General features: G+C 40.6%; 1 protein-coding gene across 22 annotated transcripts in view; it reads left to right on the top strand.

Moving 5' to 3' along the window:
* CASK (calcium/calmodulin dependent serine protein kinase) overlaps positions 1-21007 on the top strand; it is a 407963-nt gene that overhangs the window by 213787 nt on the left and 173169 nt on the right.

Below are 21007 nucleotides of genomic sequence, written 5' to 3'. Positions count from 1 at the left end.
AGGGATCTCACAGTCTTCAGAGCTGACAGCCCAACAGAGATTTACCCACATATTTATTAACAGCAAACCAGTCATTAGCATTGTTTCTATAGATATTAAATTAACTAAAAGTATCCCTTAAGGGAAACAAAGGGATGGGCCGAATTAATTGCAGCAGGAACATGCCCTTAAGACACAGATTGCTCAGGCTTTTGTTTGTGGCTTAAAAATGGCTTTAAGCAGTTTTCCGCCCTGGGCGGGCCAGGTGTTCCTTGCCCTCATTCCTGTAAACCGACAACCTTCAAGCTTGGGTGTTAAGAGCTATTATGGACATAGCACAGTGCTGCAGAAATTTTGTTTATGGCCAGTTTATGGCCAGACTTTGGGTCTCCCTTCTTTGATTCGCAAAGAGATAAAAGCAAGGGCAGCTTTGTCACAGTGAGCTACTTCTCACAGCAGTTGGGATCCGCTTCTGCAGACTATACAAAGACAAACAACATAGATTAAAAACACAATCATCATTGAAATCACAGAGTTTCCAAGTGTTTTTATCCATTTTAATGGGTTACTAGCTGCTAATTTGTCTGCAGCTCCTTTAAGCACTCCAGTTCCTGGCATTAAGGTCAGGTGTGCCTGGGATGCTTTAAATATTTGTTCTTTTAATTTTGCTATATCCAAAAACAAATTTGTACAGTGTCCTTCTAGATGCTTTTTTTATTCTTTCCCAAATTTTGATCTTATTAAGAGCATGTAATAGTTTCCACAAATCCTTATGTTTAGCTCCTAGAGCGGGCCATATCATTTGAGGTTGAGGTGCCACTGTACCTCCATGGTTCCAGATAATAGGAACTTTTGCCGTACTTCTTATCATTTCTACCATCTGACCGTTTTGTTCAGATCATGTGAACATAGTGTGGCTGTGGCACGCAGACTGAGAGGTGCAATTCAAGCTAAACATCCCCTTAGGGGACCAATTAATAATGATTCCGTAGGAATCATTGTGCAGCACCTCTGCGTGTTCTGCAAAGCAATCTTCCTACACAAGTATGTTCAGTTTTTCTAACTGGGTCCAATTCTGTGGTTTTTGAGGGCGGTATGCCTCAATTATAAGAGTAGATTTATTATGGTAAATACTGAAATCAGAAAGCATGTGTAACTGTGTCATACAGTGATTGCAGCCAGGCATTATTACCAGCCCTTATCGAAGGAATACTCACGGCAGTGGTGATAACTGCTATCATAGCTACCATTATTCATTGTGACTGGTTGTCCCGCTTTCCTCAGGTTTTCTTCTGCCATCTGTGACAGTTTCTTGACCTGTCCCCAGGTGGGTGGCTGTGTTCGACGGGTGTTGCTCATGACAGTTGGGGTCCTCCTCAGCGTCAGCCTCAACACGGCTGCAACTGGGGCATCCTCGGGATCCTCCCGGAGTCTCTTCTCGGCATCTGGCTCATGATAAAGTTTCAGGTGTCTTGATGGTATCCAGATCGGCTGTTGATTTTGGCCTGGAGAAATACAAGCATAACCTCTACCCCAAGTTATTATTTTACCTATTTCCCAACTTTTTGTTATTGGATCTCTCCACCAAATAATGCTAGATTAAATTGCCTATGGGCTGTCCTGTAATCCCTATTTCTCCTTTTTTGTTTTTGTCATCAGTTGTTCTTCTGTATGAAATCGTAACTGAGCATTTTCAATTAACTGTGTGGAATGAACAATGTATGAAGAATCAGAAATCACATTAATAGGCATATCAAAAGCAGTCAATACCTCAATTACAGCTACAAGCTCTGCTTTTTGAGCTGAAGTATAGGGTGTCTGAAAAACTTTACTTTTTGAGCCAGAATAAGAAGCTTTACCATTACTAGACCCATCTGTAAAACAATGAAAACGCTTAGCAGGATGCAGGTTTTTTACTGCAGGAATTGTAAATGCAAACCGTTCACAGTCTTGCTCAGCTAAAGGGATAGTAAAGAAACAGTCTTTTAAATCTATGACTATTAAAGGTCAATTTTTTGCAACTATAGCAGGAGAAGGCAATCCTGGCTGTAATGCTCCCATAGGTTGTATAACTGAGTTGATGGCTCTTAAGTCAGTTAACATTCTCCATTAACCTCATTTTTTCTTAATTACGAAAACTGGAGAATTCCAAGGAGAAAATGTTGGAGCTATGTGCCCATTTTCTAATTGTTCAGCAACTAATTTCTCTAAAGCCTCCAGTTTCTCTTTACTTAGCGGCCATTGTTCTATCCAAATTGGCTTATCTGTTAACCATTTTAAAGGTATAGGTTCTGGAGGCTTAACAATGGCCGCCATCAAAAATTTTTTCCTAATCTTTGGCGGGAACTGTTTTTCTGCTAGAAGCAGTTCTTTCAAACCTTGCAAATTTTTTTTTAGTCCCATACCAGGGACATACCCCATTTCAGGAATTGTATGTTGATTTTGAGGGCTATATCATTGTTCTGGAATTAGAACTTGTGCTCCCCATTGTTGTACTAAATCTCTTCCCCATAAATTTATAGGTACAGAAGTTATAATTGGTTGAATAGTCCCAGGTTGTCCATCGGGCCCCTCACAATGCAAAATATAACTACTTTGATATATTTCATCGGCTTTACCAACTCCAACTACGTTAAATTGAGCGGGTTGAATTGGCCACGTGGACGGCCAGTGCTATAGAGAAATGATTGAAATATCCACTCCTGTATCTACCAAACCTTCAAATTTCTTTCCTTGAATAGTTATTTCACAGGTAGGACGTTTATCAGGAATTTGATTTACCCAATAAGCTGCTTTGCCTTGTTTGTTTGTGCTTCCAAATCCTCCTGTTCGTTTAATTTCACTTTTTCCCATCCCCACATACGGCACAATCAGGAGCTGTGCTATGCGATCTCCTGGCTCTGCTTTCCAGGGAACAGAAGTAGATATAACAATTTGAATTTCTCCATGATAATCTGAATCAAGGACTCCTGTATGTATTTGTACGCCTTTTAAACTTACACTAGACCTTCCTAAAAGTAATCCTATCGTCCCTGCCGGCAAGGGTCCACAGACTCCTGTTGGGACCTTTTGCGGGGGTTCCCCAGGCAGAAGGCTCACAGCTTTTGTGCAGCATAAATCTACTGCAGCACTACCAGCTGTGGCCGGGGACAGACATTGTAAAGGGGTGAGGGAATGGCCTGAGCTGGAAATGCCCCGGTTTAGAAGGGGGCCCGGGACGGGCCCCTCATGGCGTTTCCCGAAATCAGGTTCCCATCTATATCAAACTTAGGGCGACACTGACTAGCCCTGTGTTTTCCTTTTTTTACATTTTGGACATATTTCAGGATCAGCAGTTTTCTTTTTTCCCCTATCTGGCGGCCTGACTCGCTGATTTTTTCTACATTCTTCTTTAGTATGAATAACTTGTTTAAACTCTGAGTAATTTAAAAGGAAAAGGCTCAAGTATAGCTATAATATTTCCCTCTTGATCTGGGGAGTGTATTCTAACAGGTAACTGCCAATCACCCTCTCTTCTAGCTTGCTGAATTCCTGCCTGAATAGAACTAAGAGTGTTCGCTCAAGGCGCTGCTCAGTCACTGGGACAACTACTTTTCGCCCAGTATCCTCCGGAAAAGAAAGATCTGGGGGGTCATTTTCTTCAAAATAATAAGGAGGGGGTGCATAAGGGTAGGGATGAACCTCTCCTTCCTTTGCCGCTTTGGCTTCAGCTGGCAAATAAACATGCTCTGTAACCTCTTCTATTACTTTGCTATACGCTTGTTCCTCCTCGTCATCAGTGTGAAAAAGTTCCAAGGTGAAACAAACCAGACCCCCTGTCCCATTGTTACCCTGACGCTTCCGAGCTCCCCTTCTTACTCACCACCGGGATGGCTTTAAGAGTACTCAGGTGTCCTCCAGCTAGTTTTCCATTCCAACCATCGCTCCGGCGACCCTTCGACCTGGATCCAAGCCCCCACGAATGGACGCCACTTGCCAAGACCAGCTCAGTCGGGGAGACCCTAACCCAGCAGCGCTGGAGGAATTAAAGACACACACACAGAAATATAGAGGTGTGAAGTGGGAAATCAGGGGTCTCACAGCCTTCAGAGCTGAGAGCCCCGAACAGAAATTTACCCACATATTTATTAACAGCAAACCAGTCATTAGCATTGTTTCTACACATACTAAATTAACTAAAAGTATCCCTTAAGGGAAACGAAGGGATGGGCCGAATTAATTGCAGCAGGAACACGCCCTTAAGACACAAATCGCTCAGACTTTTGTTTGTGGCTTAAGAATGGCTTTAAGCGGTTTTCCGCCCTGGGCGGGCCAGGTGTTCCTTGCCCTCATTCCTGTAAACCGACAACCTTCCAGCTTGGGCGTTAGGTCCACTATGGACAAATCACAGTGCTGCAGAGATTTTGTTTATGGCCAGTTTTGGGGCCAGTTTATGGCCAGACTTTGGGAGGCTTGCCCACAACAGTTCCCCACCCACATATAATATCCAGTTCCATCAAACATTCAGTTAAAGGAGACATAGCTTCTTTACATAAAGCCTGTTTATAAACATTGTAAATCTCGTATTCCTACCAACCCTTACTTTCTGTCCCAGTCCCAGAATTTCTCTTCTTCACTCCCAGACCAATTTACCGTTTTCTCCTTAGAAAAAAGCTTTGAATCCCCAGCAGACGGTTGAGCCAAGGGACCTTGGCCCTTTTGTCAATCTTTGTCTTGATTAACCTGCCTCAACATTGCCCCAAGTAATTGTTGGCCAGCTTTCTCATTGTAATCTCTTCCTCTGATTTTTTCAATTTCTCCTAATTGGGGTAAATACAGCAAACCTGTTTGGAACCCCTTACCGTTAGGAGAACAGCAGAATCTCCCTACCAGCCTTCTATAGTGAAGGCCTTTGTTTTAACCCCATCAATTTCCACTTAATTCATCCCATTTTTTAATAGCCCTCTAAAGACTCTACCCTGCTTAGATGAGTCCCATGACTCTCCTCTTTCTTTTTCCTCAGTTTCACCCCATCAATATTTTGTTCATTCACCTTATTTCTCTTTTTTTTTTTTTTTTTTTTTTTTTTTTTTTTGAGACGGAGTCTCGCTCTGTCGCCCAGGCTGGAGTGCAGTGGCGCGATCTCGGCTCACTGCAAGCTCCGCCTCCCGGGTTCACGCCATTCTCCTGCCTCAGCCTCCCGAGTAGCTGGGACTACAGGCGCCCACAACCGCGCCCGGCTAATTTTTTGTATTTTTAGTAGAGACGGGGTTTCACCGTGGTCTCGATCTCCTGACCTTGTGATCCGCCCGCCTCGGCCTCCCAAAGTGCTGGGATTACAGGCGTGAGCCACCGCGCCCGGCCCTTATTTCTCAATAACCATTTAAACTTTCCACCTTCCTGGAATGAGTCCTGTGACTCTCCCCTCTGCCTTTCCCCAGTCTCTTGTTAATTATGCTCATGGTTTCATTGGTGCCCATACAAAAGAGGCTCCCTTACCCACAGCATTTGCCATGACTTGGGTAATAGGCATATTCAGTCATCATAAAGCCAGTTCCACATGGTCTACATAGGAAGCAAATGAGCTGCTGCTTCAGGGTATTCCACTTGGCATATATAGGTGAAATTGGGCAGTCCCCTTCTCAGGGTAAACACATCCAGTCCACCATGCTGGCCATTCCCTTGAAAATAACCTCCTGTGTGTCTGGAAAGCTACCTTTCCATCTATGATTGTTCAATAATGAACTCCAGGTCCTCCCTCAACCAAACATGCTCTTCCATTCTCGCACATTTAAAACCAAAGAAACTGCTCTGACAGTTCCTTCATAGTATACCCTCCAGTTTCAATAGTTTATCAGTTTTACCCTTTCCCTACATTGACTACCCTTCTTGATAACCACAGGTTGTGTAACTGCCCTGTGGGTTCATCTTGCCCGCTGTCTAGACAGAGCTGATTTATCAATACAGGGAAATTGCAATAGAAAAAAAGTAATTCACCCAGAACCAGCTGTGCAGGAGACCGGAGTTTTATTATTACTCGCATCAGTCTCCCAGAAGACTCGGGGATCAGAGTTTTTAAGGATAATTTGGTGGGTAGTGGGCCAGTGAATCGGGAGTGCTGATTGGTTGACTCGGGGATGAAATCATAGGGAGTCAAAGCTGTCCTCTCATGCTGATTCAGTTCCTGGGTGGGAGGCACAGAACTGGCTGGCAGGTCCAGATTGGGCCATCCAGTTGTTGGAAATGCAAATACCTGAAAAGACATCTCAAAAGGCCCATGTTAGGTTCACGATAGTGATGTAAGTTGCAAATCTTATGACCTCCAGAATAATGGCTGGTAACATTTAGATTTCCAGCCCCTCTCATCAGTACTTGGTGGCTGGTGGCCTTTCATACGTTTTACAAGAACAGTTTAGCTTTTGGGAAGGACTGTTATTTAAACTGTAAGTTCCTTCCCAAGGCTAGTTTGGCCTATGCCCAGTAATGGACAAGGACAGTTTAGAGGTTAGAAGCAAGATGGAGTTGGTTAGGTCTGATATTTTTCACTGTCATAATTTCCTTAGTTATAATTTTGCAAAGGCAGTTTCAGTCGTAGAGGTACCTCATTGTCCTTGCATAATTTTTTCCTTGGGGGTCAGCTTTGAAGCTAGTAGCCTGGGCTTAGACAGACAAAGTCTAACCTAGCACTCTCCTTTAATTTCATTTAGCTGTTAGAGATAAACACCAAAGAATTAAGTATTTCACTTTTTCATATTAGTCTGCATACCCTTATGCAACCAGTGAACCAACTGCCCGGGAGTTGCATCCATCTCTGAATTCCACCAGTAACTTTTACCTTTAGTAGCTGATTGCAGCACAGCTGCAGCTCAAAACAGTGAGAAACCACGTGGCCACCCAGGAATCAAAGATTCCTCATCTCCCACCTTTTTGACACAGGATTTTTCTTGGCCACTTTGCCAATCAGGGACCTCCACGGCCAGCAACGCCCCCCTACCTGGCCTTTGCTTGGCCATGGGCCTGCTGAGGCGTCAGGCCCACTCAGCCCACCAGTGCTATGGCTTGTACCTGCGTTCAGCAGTTCCCAAGCTCCTGTCCTCATCCAAGAAGAATGAAGATATGCTGACAATTTGAAGGGTGAGGATGGGTAGGGAAGAATTTTATTGAGCAGCAGAACAGCTTTCAGCAGAGAGGGGACACAGGGATGGCCCCTCACCCCTGCAGTCGTGTGGTTTGTCTCTCTCAGTGTGGCTGGGTCCAGGGTATTTTATGGATTCAGAATGGGGCGTGTGTGCTGATTGGTTTGTGAGTATGCAGAAAAGGTTAAAGTGAAGACACCACTCAAAGGTGGGCACAGCAGTGTAGAAAACCAATTAGGGAAGGGTAGGTATATGTAAAATAGGTGAGGGGTGATCAATCAGAGGAAAGTGCACCGAACAGGAAGACAGGTTCTCAATCTGGTTCATGGATTTACCCGGGACATGTAGCTAGGCTTTAAACTGTCTTCAGCTTGAAAATTGGTTTCACTGAGGACTCGCCCCTATCTGTCTAGGCATTTTGTCTGCCTTCTGCTGCTGTCACTTTCATTCTTTCTCTTCCCAAACCACGTGTTTCTGTGAGCCAAGGCCATTCTAGCAAACCCTACCTCATTGAAACCAATTCACAGTTTGGAAAGAAAACAAAACTCACAAAGTGCTTTTCTACTCTTTAAACAACAATTAACACAGATGATTTCTGTGACCAGATGTGTGGGGATTTCTCCCCAACCAACAAGCAAGCAAGCAGTTCTGCAGTGGACACCAGTTAGGCGTCCTCTAATTCAGTTATGTTCTAACACTATATACCTAGAGATAGCATCAGATCCCACAGGTTGAGGGCTTAGTCCCCAAGACTGGCCCCCACCTTCAGATGCCAATGGCTAGCCCCAGGTTGTGTCACCTGTGCTTCTGACTGACTGGCTATAAATCAGGGATCCCACGGCTCCCTCTTTGGGCCCAATTAATTTGCTAGAGCGCCTCACAGAACTCAGGGAAACAGTTACATGTACTCATTTATTATAAAGGATACAGATGAAAAGATGCGTAATGCTGGGGCACGGAGCTTTCCTGTCCTCTCTGGACAGAGGCACCACCATCTGGGAAACTCCACAAGTTCAGCTATCCAGAAACTCTCTGAACACTGTCCTTTTGAGTTTTTATGGAGGCTTCATTGTGTAGGCACGATTGGTTAAACGATTGGCCATTGGTGATTAATTTAACCTTCAGCCCTTCTCCCCTCCTTGGAGGTTGGGGATGGGGCTTAATGTCCCAACCCTCCAATCCTGCCTAGTCTTTCAAGGCTACCAGGCCCATCCTGAAACTACCTAAGGGTTCCAGCCGTCAGTCAGCCAATAGCATACAAAAAGACATCATTCTGGAGTTTCTAAGGATTTTAGCGATTGTATGCCTGGAAAGAGGGTTGAAGACCAGATATATATTTTACAGTATCACAGACCTGATCATCAAAGTTTCACTATCCTTCAGCTTTGGCTTGTTGGCTTTTCATATAAGCTTGAGTGTGCTGGCTAAACATTGTCTTTTAGGAATGCACAGCATAGCGACTTCAGTGGCAGTCATAAGAATTGGAATCATTTCAGGGGTGGTAGTTGAAAAGCAGACAGGAAATTAGCAGATTTAGAATAGGGGAGAAACTTTAGCATTGAATTAGATGAGGCAAAAATATCTTTGAGGGACAAATTTTGAATTTTAACATCTTCATATCAGTCAAATTTGGTTCATATTATGCTTCAGAACTAACCATTCTTTTCTGTAGATTCTTTAAAAAGCCAAAAGTAGATAAAGATTTCTAAGAATGAAACGAGGATAGAATTCCAAAAATAATGCTGTTCCATTGTATCGCCCCAGTTACAAAACACACACACACACACACACACACAGAGGCACACAAAATCTATACCCTGGGAAACAGTGACTTGGATTGCAGTGAGATTTAGGGAATTTAAAAGGCATCATATATCAGTGCCCAGAATTCTCCACTCCACTGTCTCTGTCTCTTTCTGGGACCAAGTGTCCTGGCCATTTTATTACCAATCACTTCTTTGAATTTCTAGATACAATTGTCTTAAGGTGAAGTCCCCTGCTCCATGTAACTTCCTGTCCTTAATCAAGGGGAAAAAAACAGAGATAGATGTCAAGGGAAGAGAAAGAAGAATTGAATATCTCACGTCTTCCCTCCTATACCCGTTAGTGTCTATATTCATTTTCTCTTAAGAGCCCCAAGCGTTGAAGTCACAGATTTCTCTGAGAACCACATTTAGAAAATTAATAATAATAAATAATAGCCACTGTATATATATTCATATAATTTTAGAAATATCTCTGAGATAGATTCTATTATTACTATCACTTTCTAAATGATGGATGTAGATCCACAGAGGATAACTTGCCTACAGTGATAGAACTGCTATATTATAAGGTCTAGATTTGAACCCAGATAGTCTGACTTTAGAGCCCACATTCTTTAGCTACTGTTTTGTATGGACTCTCATAATATATGATAATACTCAATAGAATCTAGTTTATTGCTTTAAATAAGGAGACCAGCTATCCCTAATGACCAAAAATATACCTCATTTATATACTTGTTTCCAATTTTCAATCTCGAGATTTATTAACTCCTGCCAACTGTAAAGGTACCCTGTTGTCATTGTAATTGATAAGTAATCTGAAGGTCATATTTTGAGACTCTATGAATATACTGTGTTTCCCTTTCACCCACTGAATTTTAACATTCTTCGCTGATTCTTTTCTTGCCCAAATCAGCTGTTTCCTTGGTGGTAGCATCTTGGTAATCTTTTGGTGAATGGATATATTAGATTTGAAGTTGTGCTTTTAAGACATCTTTTGGTGAATGGACATACTCGATTTGAAGTAGTCCTTTTAAGACATCACTCTAAACAAGTCTTGTTGTTTTATATTATTTCTCAAACAGCACTGTATGTGGCATACTTTCTAATATTTTCATGTTGCCTCTTCTTCCCTTTCCTCTTATCAAAAGCCAGCCTAAAAATGTATGGTTTTAATAAACCTACAAATAAAATATTGAATCTGGGAAGTATAAGTTCTCTAGAGTTCCAGAAATATCTGGAGAGAAAAAAAAAAAAAAAAACTGGAAAGACGAAACCTGTGTTAAATTTTATAATAACACAGAAAAGTCTTTAAGAGGCTCACTTTTTTAATGGTGCCTTGGCCAGCAGAGGGCAATATATTACCAGCCCTAGTTAAATCTCTTTTGCTGACACATAAACTGCCCACATTGCACTATTTTCCAGCTAGAAACATAAAACAATAGAAAAGTTTGGGGATTTTTTGAAGCTCTAATACAACAATACGTTTCTTTTAGTAGTTGAAAACCACTTTACACATGATAGAAAAAAAAAATTGTATAGACAATGGATTTCTGTCCTTAAGATGAAAGCCCAGTGCCACTCATCAGCCTTTAATAGGATATGTCCTTTAGGGATAGGTTTTGTTTTGTACTAGTGATTATCACAAGAGTTACTTTTGTAAAATATTTACAACTACAGTTATCCTAGTGGTAGAAAGAAAGTCTTACATTTTAGTATGTGAAAGTTTTTATTACTGTATCTTTTAGTTTTTCTTTAACTCTTTTTGATCATAGAAATTGATGGACAGTTTTAAAAGTCAAATATCACTGAAAAGCTTGTAATAAAAACATGTTATGTCTATTAATAAATGTAATTTAAAGTATTTTCACCTAATGAAGACAGTATAGGAGAAATCACCGCTATCCTCGACTATAGTCACTTCCTCTTGTCAGTTTAACAACTTATGCTGCATATTCCTTCCACTTAAGTGATTTTTTTTTTTTTTTGGAGATGGAGTCTCGCTCTGTCACCAGGCTGGACTGCAGTGGCGCAATCTCAGCTCACTGCAACCTCCGACTCCCTGGTTCAAGAGATTCTCCTGCCTCAGCCTCCCAAGTAGCTGGGATTACAGGCACGCGCCACCACGCCCAGCTAATTTTTGTATTTTTAGTAGAGGTGGGGTTTCACTATGTTGGCCAGGATGGTCTCAATCTCCTGACCTTGTGATCTGCCCATCTCGGCCTCCCGAAGTGAAGAGATAGCTTATAATAACCGTTACCTCTTTATTCAGCGCTCTTCATCAGGGGAAGCATGTACTTGTTTTTATCTCTGAGAACACATGGTTTGTTACTAAATCTTCAGCAGCTCCACCACTCCCTGCCCTTAATTGGTTTGGAAGGTACATTCTCTCTCTCTCTCTGTTTCTCTCTCGCTCTCCCTCTCTCGCACACACACACACACAAAGCTTTCAAGTAAAATAACTCGAGGCATTGTCTTTTTTGTTAAAGAAATTACTGGCCGGGCGCGACTGGCCGGGCGCGGTGGCTCAAGCCTATAATCCCAGCACTTTGGGAGGCCGAGACGGGCGGATCACGAGGTCAGGAGATCGAGACCATCCTGGGTAACACAGTGAAACCCCGTCTCTACTAAAAATACAAAAACTTAGCCGGGCGAGGTGGCAGGCGCCTGTAGTCCCAGCTACTCGGGAGGCTGAGGCAGGAGAATGGCGTGAACCCGGGAGGCGGAGCTTGCAGTGAGCTGAGATCCGGCCACTGCACTCCAGCCTGGGTGACAGAGCGAGACTCCATCTCAAAAAAAAAAAGAAATTACTATATTTATTGTCATCTTTTTAGAAATCAGTGCTACACATATTCTTCATTTATATTTTTTATGCATCATTTATCTATTGCTGCATACTAAACTACCCCCAGACTTGGTGGCTTAACACAAGAACCATTTATTCACTCTCAATTCTGCAATTTGTTCCGGACTCAGCTGGGTAGTTCTGTTTGTCTCACCTGGTGGTCATTCATGCAGTTTAGTCATCTGGCAGCTCAGCTGAGGCTAGCTGGTTCAATGTGGCCTCACTCACGTGTCTGGAGCATCACCTGGAAGAGTTGAGCAGGCCGTGCCCCTCTCTCCATGTGATCTTTCATCCTGGGCTTATTTACAATGTGATGGTCTCAGGTTCCAAGAGGCAAAACTGGAAGCTGCAAGGTCTCCTAAGGCCTTATTCAAATGTCATACAATGTCTACCACATTTTATTGGTCAAAGCAAGTCTTAATACCTGCCCAGATTCAACTGGGAAAGTAGACTCCACCTCTGGATGAGAAGAGTGGCCAGGAATTGGGGGCAGTTTTTAACACATTTCTTTAGATGTGCTTGCAACTTTAATGTTCTAACTAGACTTGTTATATTTTCTCCTTGCAGTGCAGTGAATTGGCTCTTTCTTTAGGGATTGCTATAGTATGTGTATCTCAAAGTTCATAGTTTCCTGGGTAATATTCCTAAAAGAAAAGGAAATTCTACTTTGTGAGAGATACCCACTGTGTCCCACTTTGGTCTTGGAGCTATCATGTTGTTTTGGTTGTTTCTTGTATTAAAAGGTATATTCAGTGTGCCATGAATCCAGCTGGGTGCAGTGGCACTTGCCTGTGGTCCCTACTATATGGGGAGCTGAGGCAGGAAAATTGCTTAAGCCCAGGAGTTTGAGGCTACAGTGAACTATGATTGTGACAGTGCACTTCAGCCTAGGTGACAGAGTGGGACTCTGTCTGTAAAAAAAAAGTATATGTATATGTATAAAATATGCCATTAATCCATGGTGTTTCCTTTGTACTTTTTATCTTCTATAAATCCTCTCCCTTTACCTTCTCTTTCCAGAATGTTAATCTAACTTTTCAGTAAAACCAGAAGAAAAGTCTGTTGCTCTTGCTTCCCAATAGCTGGTTTGATCCTGAGAACTGGATAAGTTCATTGACATCTTCAATACCAGAGCTTAAAAGGATGTAGAAAGATGATTAGTCTAGCATGGTGGGGTAGCTTTCCCTCCTACCATGCTGGGTTGTACTCATTACTCAAGGTTTCATTATTTTCGGGATCATAAATGTCAAACTACTGGCCCATGAGACTCGCATTCACTTAGTTAGCTGCATCCTCTCCCTACTTGTCACATCTTTTTGGAACTCTGTAGTCAGTCCCCACAAGAGCTGACCCTGTGTGTTCCTGTGTTTTTCAAGTTTCACTAGCCACAAAGGGGAACTGAATATGAACATGCATGCAAACCTCACCAGTTCCCTTTGCAGCCAGCTGAAAGTTGTTTTTCATATAGAGGAAACAGCATTTTTCTTCTGAATACAAACTGAATTTCCACACAAATATGAAGCATTTCATCTTCTGACAGTTTAGAGGACCCAAGAGAAGAGGGCACCAAATTGTGAGAAAGGCCATTAAAAGAGAAAGTAGGAAAACAAAGAGACAAACTGAATTGGGGAAGAGAGAGGTGCTGCTGAGTACAGGAAAGGAAAAAAGCAGACCACGAGGAGGGGCACCGGGGTGCTAGAAAGTCTCAATACGTAATGGCACACAGGACGAGGCAGGAAATGTAGAAAGGAACTGTCTGCAAAGGGCCTATAATAGCTATGCCAGCAGTATTAATGGAAGGCATTAAGAACTTTTGGTTTAGAAATTTGCTGTTGGACAAAATTTCAAAATATACCACATTTGCATGATTACTGGGCCTGCCTGAGTTCATGCTATGGAGCCAGGTGTAGATGAAGGTGCCTTGTCCTCACTTCAGAATGCAATATGGTGACCTGTTTGGCATCTCTTATTACATGGAGAAAAACCAAGAATCAGATATGTGTTAACATCTCTTCTTTTTTTTCTTTTTTTTCTTTTTTTGAGAAGATCTCTGTCACCCAGGCTTGAGTGCAGTAACATGATCGTAATTCACTGTAGCCTCAAACTCCTGGGCTCAAGTGATCCTCCCACCCCAGTCTCCTGAGTAGCTGGGACTATAGGCACATGCCACCATGCCCAGCTAATTTTTTAATATTTTGTGGAGACTGCTTCGCTATGTTGCCCAGGCTCGTCTGGAACTCCTGAGCTCAAGCAATCCTCCCGCCTCAGCCTCCCAGAATGCTGGGATTACAAGCATGAACCACTGTGCCTGGCCCAACATTTCTTCTACTGGCATCCTGCCAGGTGCCCTCACACTCTCCTCCTTACTTGCTCAAGTTTCAGAGTATGGTTCTGATTAGCATAAAATACAGTGGATCTGTTACCTCTCCTGTCCTGGACATCACTATTATTAGTGAAAGCTGAGGCTAAATAAAATTACTCTTTCTGAGTTACTTCCCCCACCTCACTTGATCCAGATCAACTTCCACTATATATCTTCCTAGTTCTGATGTTTACCCTCAGCTTCTAGCCATTCCATTTTATGTATTTTCTCTGCCTTTCCCTTGGCATTTGGGTATTTGGATACCATATATTGTATGTTTTTACTTGCCAGGTACATTTATTCACTCATTGAGTCCTCATAACAACCCTATGAGTTAGGTACTACTATTATTCCTGTTTTCTCAGTAGAGGAAATAGGGCTTGTCCAATGTTACATTGTAAGTGATGGCAGCAGAAATAACTTAGGCAGCCTGCATCATTCACCCTTTTAACCAGTCTTTTATGCTGCCTTTCAGTTTGTTATTTAATAATGCTTAATATTATTGGGATAAGAAAACCTATTGGATTCAGCCTTACCAGAATTCTTGCCATGGCCTTAACAATGGGATCCTAATAATCCATATACATTGGCCAAGATCAATCCCCTGAACTGTGTTGGATGGGCAATACCAACATTTTTCTAGCACTTTTTTTTCTTCTACTTTTCCCTCATCCCCTAGTGAGTGGCCAATTCTTTCTTTAGATATGCTAATGCATTTAATCAGTTCATCTCCTGGTCTAAGAGACTTTCTGTCTCTAAAGTTGTTTTACATATTTCTACTCAGGTATATGGATTTTGTAGTTGAATTCTTAGAAAACATTTCTATTTTCATGTTCTCAGGGAACATCTGATTTCGACTCCTCTATACTATTTATAACTGAAATACCAAGCTATCTAATTGTAAGATAATTTCATCTGCAAGTTCTTTAGCTTGGTCCTTGAGGAATGCATCAGGGCCAGTGTTTATTTAGATTTATTGATCAGAAAATTTTTTAAGTTTGTTTGTAGTGTCTGACAAAAGAAACCATAAGCAAAGTAAAAGACAAGTGCATAGTGTTAGAAGTTATTTGCAAACTATATAAATAACAAAGGATTTAGAACCCAGAATATGTAAACAACTACTTCAACAATTTTTTAAAAAGAAAAAGGAAAAAAAAGATAAGCAACTCATTAGGGGAAAAGGGAGGGGGAGGGGTATATATATGAATAGGCCATTCATCCAAGAAGCCTGAATGAGCAAAAAGTATATGAAATGATGCTTCATTTCACTAGTAGACAGGGAAGTGCAAATTAAAACCACAATAAGATACCATTTCACACCTACCAAATTGGCAAAAATTAGTAAATCTGATAAAACCAAGTGTTGGTAAGGATGTGGGTAAACAGGAACTCATTTCTGCCTCGTAGTGGGATGGGCATATAAATTGGTAAAATCACTTTGGAAAGCAATTTGTCAAAAATGAGATAAGCTGAAAATGTACATACCCTTACAACCAAGCATTTCTGCTTTTAGGTGTCAGCCATAAACTTCACACATGGGCACTGGGTATACAAAAGACTTCACTTGAGCATGGTTTCAATTAGTGGAAAAAGTGGAAACCACCAAATTGCCCAGTGTATATGGAGAAATGAACTGTTGTTTATTCATGCAGTAAAACACTACATCAGTGAAAATGAATGAACAAGACCTACATGAATCTACATAGATAAACATAATTTGAGTGGAAAGAGTTACAAAGAATGTAATAGTAAGACACCATTTGTGTAAATTTTTAAAAGAAAAAGTGCATATTGTTATGCATATGTATGTTGTAAAAGCACAAAAATATATATCAGAGTGATATACACCAACTTCAGGAAAGAGGTTTCCTCAGGGAAGGATGTGAAGTGAGCTTTAATATATCTAACTTTTTGGATGTTATATATGGGTACAAAAAAACTTTTAAGTAAAACCAAAACGTTAACATCTGTTCAATTGGGGTGATGGGTATTTAGCTGCCTGTTATGTTGTGTTTTTCCATTTTTGTATGTTTGAAATGTTTTATAACCAAAAACTATTTATATGTGAAATTACCAAAAAAGAGTATAAGTGTAACAGTTAACTGTTGCTCCCAAAACACTTGCGTGACTTATTAAAGCAAAAAGAGATTCCATGTATCATCAACACCTGTATCCAAACCATACTTAGAAGGCTTTTCCATCTTCTGATGGTTCTTTATGCATTTTATGGGCCAGAAGCAAAACTAATAAGGGTAGGATGCTCTAATTTGATTCCATTTTTTTTCTTCTATTTAACCTGTGTTAGTTTGTTCTGGATTATCATACATGTTTCAGAGAGAGCTTCCAGAGTATACAAATGTGTGATGATTAGAAGACTAGTCTTAAAGATTGTTTTTTGTTTTTGTTTTGAGACAGAGTCTCACTCTGGTCAGGCAGTGGTGCAATCTCAGCTCACTGCAACCTCCACCTGCCAGGTTCAAGCACTTCTCCTGCCTCAGCCTTCTCAGTAGCTAGGACTACAGGTGCGTGCCACCACACCCAGCTAATTTTTGTATTTTTAGTAGAGACGGGGTTTCACCATGCTGGCCAGGATGATGGCGATCTCTTGACCTCGTGATCCGCCCGCGTTGGCCTCCCAAAGTGCTGGGATTACAGACGTGAGCCACCGCACCCAACAAAGATTTTGTTTTTTTGACATCACACAATTTTGATGAGTGATAAGCAGAGATTTTTGCCCCCAATACATATTAATGGCAATTTATGTTTTTTAAAATAAAAGACATCTCAGCAATCACCATTGTGCTTGGACAGAATTAAACAAAAGTGAAAAGCATTAGCAGAGACAATGTCAGTAGAATGGAAGTCTACCAACTTGCATCCCTACATATGTAAAATACAGTTGCTGCTTACATCACAATGCCATGGAGATTAACTAATGATAATGCATGGGAAGCACCTAGAACAGTGAAGGGTGCATAAATAAACAAATGTTACTTTACTTCCTAATCCCTTGCATGTGAACTTGAAGTGGGGAAATAAAAGGAAAAATAGAAGTTTCGAACAAACTTACTACCTCCTTTCCAGTTCTGTGCTCACTGTTACCATCCCCAACCAGCTCTCCAAGTCTTCATCTGGAAATGTGGACTGAACTGAGGCACTATGGCAGCCACTCAGCTGGGCCATGTAGCTATGACAGAGGACACTACATCATCCAACGTGGAAATGCCCCATAGTTTATCTCTTGTCTGAGTTTACTTAATTCAGATTATATTCTGAGTTTAAAATCTTTTCTTCCGATTAAAAATACCCCTACAAGTGTCTTTACAAGGGAACTTTGTTTGTTGGTGGCTGAAATAAAAGACTCTCCAGTAAATGTTATATCTGTTGTGAATATTTTTCCTACTTTGTACTTTTGCTTCAGTTTTTATGGTTTGGGACAAATAATCTACATTTTTAAGTCAAAGCTATGAATTTTTCCCTATAGTTATTTCTATTATTTTGTTTAAAAGTTCTTTCCCATCTACAGATGAGTTAGTCATTTTTTGATCTTTTATGGTCTCATTATTTACACTTAATTCTTGGGTGTGCTTATAAATTTTGGGGTATGATAAAAGGTAAGGCTGTAAATTGGCCTTTTATTTTAAATAGGCACAGCACTATTATTTATTAATCCATCCCTTCCTTCCTGATGCTTTTTGTGATGTTTCCTTTATTTGCAGTGATTTTCTCTGAGGGAGGAGAATGTATGGGGGTCACCTGAGCTTTGCATAAATACACTTAACCCCACCTTTTTTTTTTTTGAGACAGAGTCTCACTCTGTCACCCAGGCTGGAGTGCAGTGGTGCGATCTCAGTGTGGCACGTTGGCTCACGCCTGTAATCCCAGCACTTTGGAAGGCAAAGGCGGGCGGATTACCTGAGGTCAGGAGTTCCAGACCAGCCTGGCCAACATGGCAAAACCCTGTCTCTACTAAAAATACAAAAATTAGCCAGGCTTGGTGGCACGCACCTGTAATCCCAGCTACTCCAAAGACTGAGGCAGGAGAATTGCTTGAACCCAGGAGGCAGAGATTGCAGTGAGCTGAGATTGCACCACTACACTCCAACCTGAGTGACAGAGTGAGACCCTGTCTCAAAAAAAAAAAAAAAAGTCATATACCCATTTTGTACTTTTCTCATATATCATCATATCATCTAGGATCTGCTTAGACATGTGTATTCGGTTCCACAGATTTATCCTTGTGTCTGCTCCCCACTGTTATCCTTACTGAAGGATAAGAATATATTTTAATATCTGATAAAGTATTATATTTTGAAAACATAAAAAATAATTAGCCCATTAACACGTTGCTGCAGCATCCAGGCTGCTTGTTGAGAGAACTCTTCTCATATTGCTTTTCTCTTGTGGGATAACTTTCAGTAAGGCTTTTGTTCAAATAGTTATATTACCTATGCTTTTATGTCAGCAGGAATAAATAATCCATTTTTTAAAGTTGAAAATAAAACTGTACTGGAAGAGAATTGTCTTTTTCTACTGACCTAATCTTAGAAATTCAACCACCATCAAACCTGGCTCTAAAACTAACAGCAATATTAATATTAACTAATAACAACACTGAGATCTCACTCTGACAGCCAGACAATTCATTTTACCGGTGTTTGGTTTTGCATATATGAGATGTTATTTAGAAACCTGTTCTGAAGGTCTTTGCAAGGTAAAGATATGTATATACTTCTGAATTTCATTTTTCTGTATGCTTCTAAAACTAAACCTTGGGTTAGGAGAGGTAGGAACTGTTTCCTGCTTGCAAATACTAATGGCTCAGTAAGAAATAAAAGATTGTATGTCATAAGTAGCCTTAACTTTGGTAAGTCAGTAGCATATTTTTTCTAAAAATTTAGAAACCTTCTCAGGATTCAAGTTACTCTAAGGCATGTTATCAGATTTTTCTCAGTAAGCAATCTGTTATAAATAGATTGATTTATATCAAAATGTATTTTATTGCAAATAATATAGCAAGAATTAATTGAGTATACTTTAAAACTTTCTTAAGAATGCCATTGTGCAGAGCTTTATAGTAATCATCTTATCTAGTATAATGAGACAGCTTCTAGAAGTATGAGTATATTTATATTCATTTTAATGTTCCTTAAAAGTGATAATAATTGATAATATAATTTCACCAAACTGTATACAATGAGATATGTAAGATGTTTACCAGTAATGTAAAATAAAATTTTAAATTTGAGGACATGAAGGAAAGTAGAAGTTTTCATAACTTAAAACCATACAAACAGAAATGCTAAATTTCATTTAGATGGTATGTGTTAACATTGTCAGGGCAAAGTAATTAATTTTGTCACCTTTTTCTGACCCTCTAATTTTTCTGCAAATTTCAGTATTTATCCTCAAATATTACTTATTTTTAAAATATACTTTTGCTTTGACTTATTCTTTATTCAATTAATTATGGGCACTTATTGAAATTAGTTAACTGGCCTGGCGCAGTGGCTCATGCCTGTAATCCCAGCACTTTGGGAGGCCGAGGTGGGTGGATCACCTGAGGTCAGGAGTTCGAGACCAGCCTGGCCAACATGATGAAACCCCATCCCTACTAAAAATACAAAACAGCCAGGCATGGTGGTGGGTGCCTGTAATCCTAGCTACCCAGAAGGCTGAAGCAGGAGAATCACTTGAACCTGGGAGGCATAGGTTGCAGTGAGCTAAGATCATGCCACTGTACTCCAACCTAGGCAACAGAGCGAGACTCCATCTCAAAAAATATATCTACATATAGTTAACTGAGCACTGTATACAAGACAAATCTCATTAAAATAAACTCAGTTCTGATCAAAATCTTCATGCTCATTCAGATTGATTTCTCAGCCAATGGCCTACCTTCAGTTTTAAGAAGTATTCTGACTATAAAAAATTTTTATACACCATGATAGAAACTTTCAGATGAGTCCTTGGAGTTTGTTCTAAGAGGCTTTTACATATTCAGTCAATAACATTCAGGTTCTGTGTATGACCAAAGAACTGGACAAATGTTGGCCAAACTTTCAAGAATGTTTGCCTAATGACACCCCCTAGATTGCAACTGTATGGTGTTCTATACAGCTATATTCAAATGGACCAGGATAAAAGCTAATTACACCCAACTTTTTTTCTTGTAAGCACTCCTTCCTTCCCTTTCTCCCTATCTTATTCATCTGTTCATTCTTGTTAATTATTCAACAAATGTATATTGATCTCCTATAGCCAAGAAATGTACTAAGCTCCAGGGAGGCAATGACAAACAAGACTAAGACCCCTTTCTTTTAGAGCTTACTGTCCTGTTATTTTTTAATGTGCATGAAAATTGCAGAGTTTGCTCTTTTTAATTCTAATTTACAGATTTTATTGTTGTAAAGTATTTCAAATACCCAGGAATTTACCAAAAATAATATAATCACGTACCTGCTACCTAGATTTCAGACATTAACATTTTGCCATATTTGCTTCAAATTTCCCCAGATATAACCATTAACTTTAAGTTGGTATATATCTTGTATATATTACCATACATATTTTGTATCTTTATTGTATATGTATTGATCCATAAGAATGTGGTATTGTTTTCTACCAGGCGTGGTGGCTTACGCTGGTAGTCCCAGCACTTTGGGAGGCTGAGGCCAGTGGATCACCCTGAGGTCAGGAGTTCGATACCAGCCTGGCCAACATGATGAAACCCCGTCTCTACTAAAAATACAAAAAATTAGCCGGGCGTGGTGGCGGGCACCTGTAGTCCCAGCTACTCAGGGGGCTGAGACAGGAGAATTGCTTGAACCTGGGAGGTGGAGGTTGTAGTGAGCCAAGATCGCGCCACTGCACGCCAGCCTGGGCAGTAAGAGCAAAACTCTGTCTCAAAAAAAAAAAAAAAAGAATGTGGTATTGTTTT

The sequence above is a fragment of the Macaca mulatta genome, chromosome X, assembly GCF_049350105.2.
Source record: "Macaca mulatta isolate MMU2019108-1 chromosome X, T2T-MMU8v2.0, whole genome shotgun sequence".
NCBI classification, from domain to species: Eukaryota; Metazoa; Chordata; class Mammalia; order Primates; family Cercopithecidae; genus Macaca; species Macaca mulatta.
This window is presented reverse-complemented; position numbering and strand designations above follow the sequence as displayed.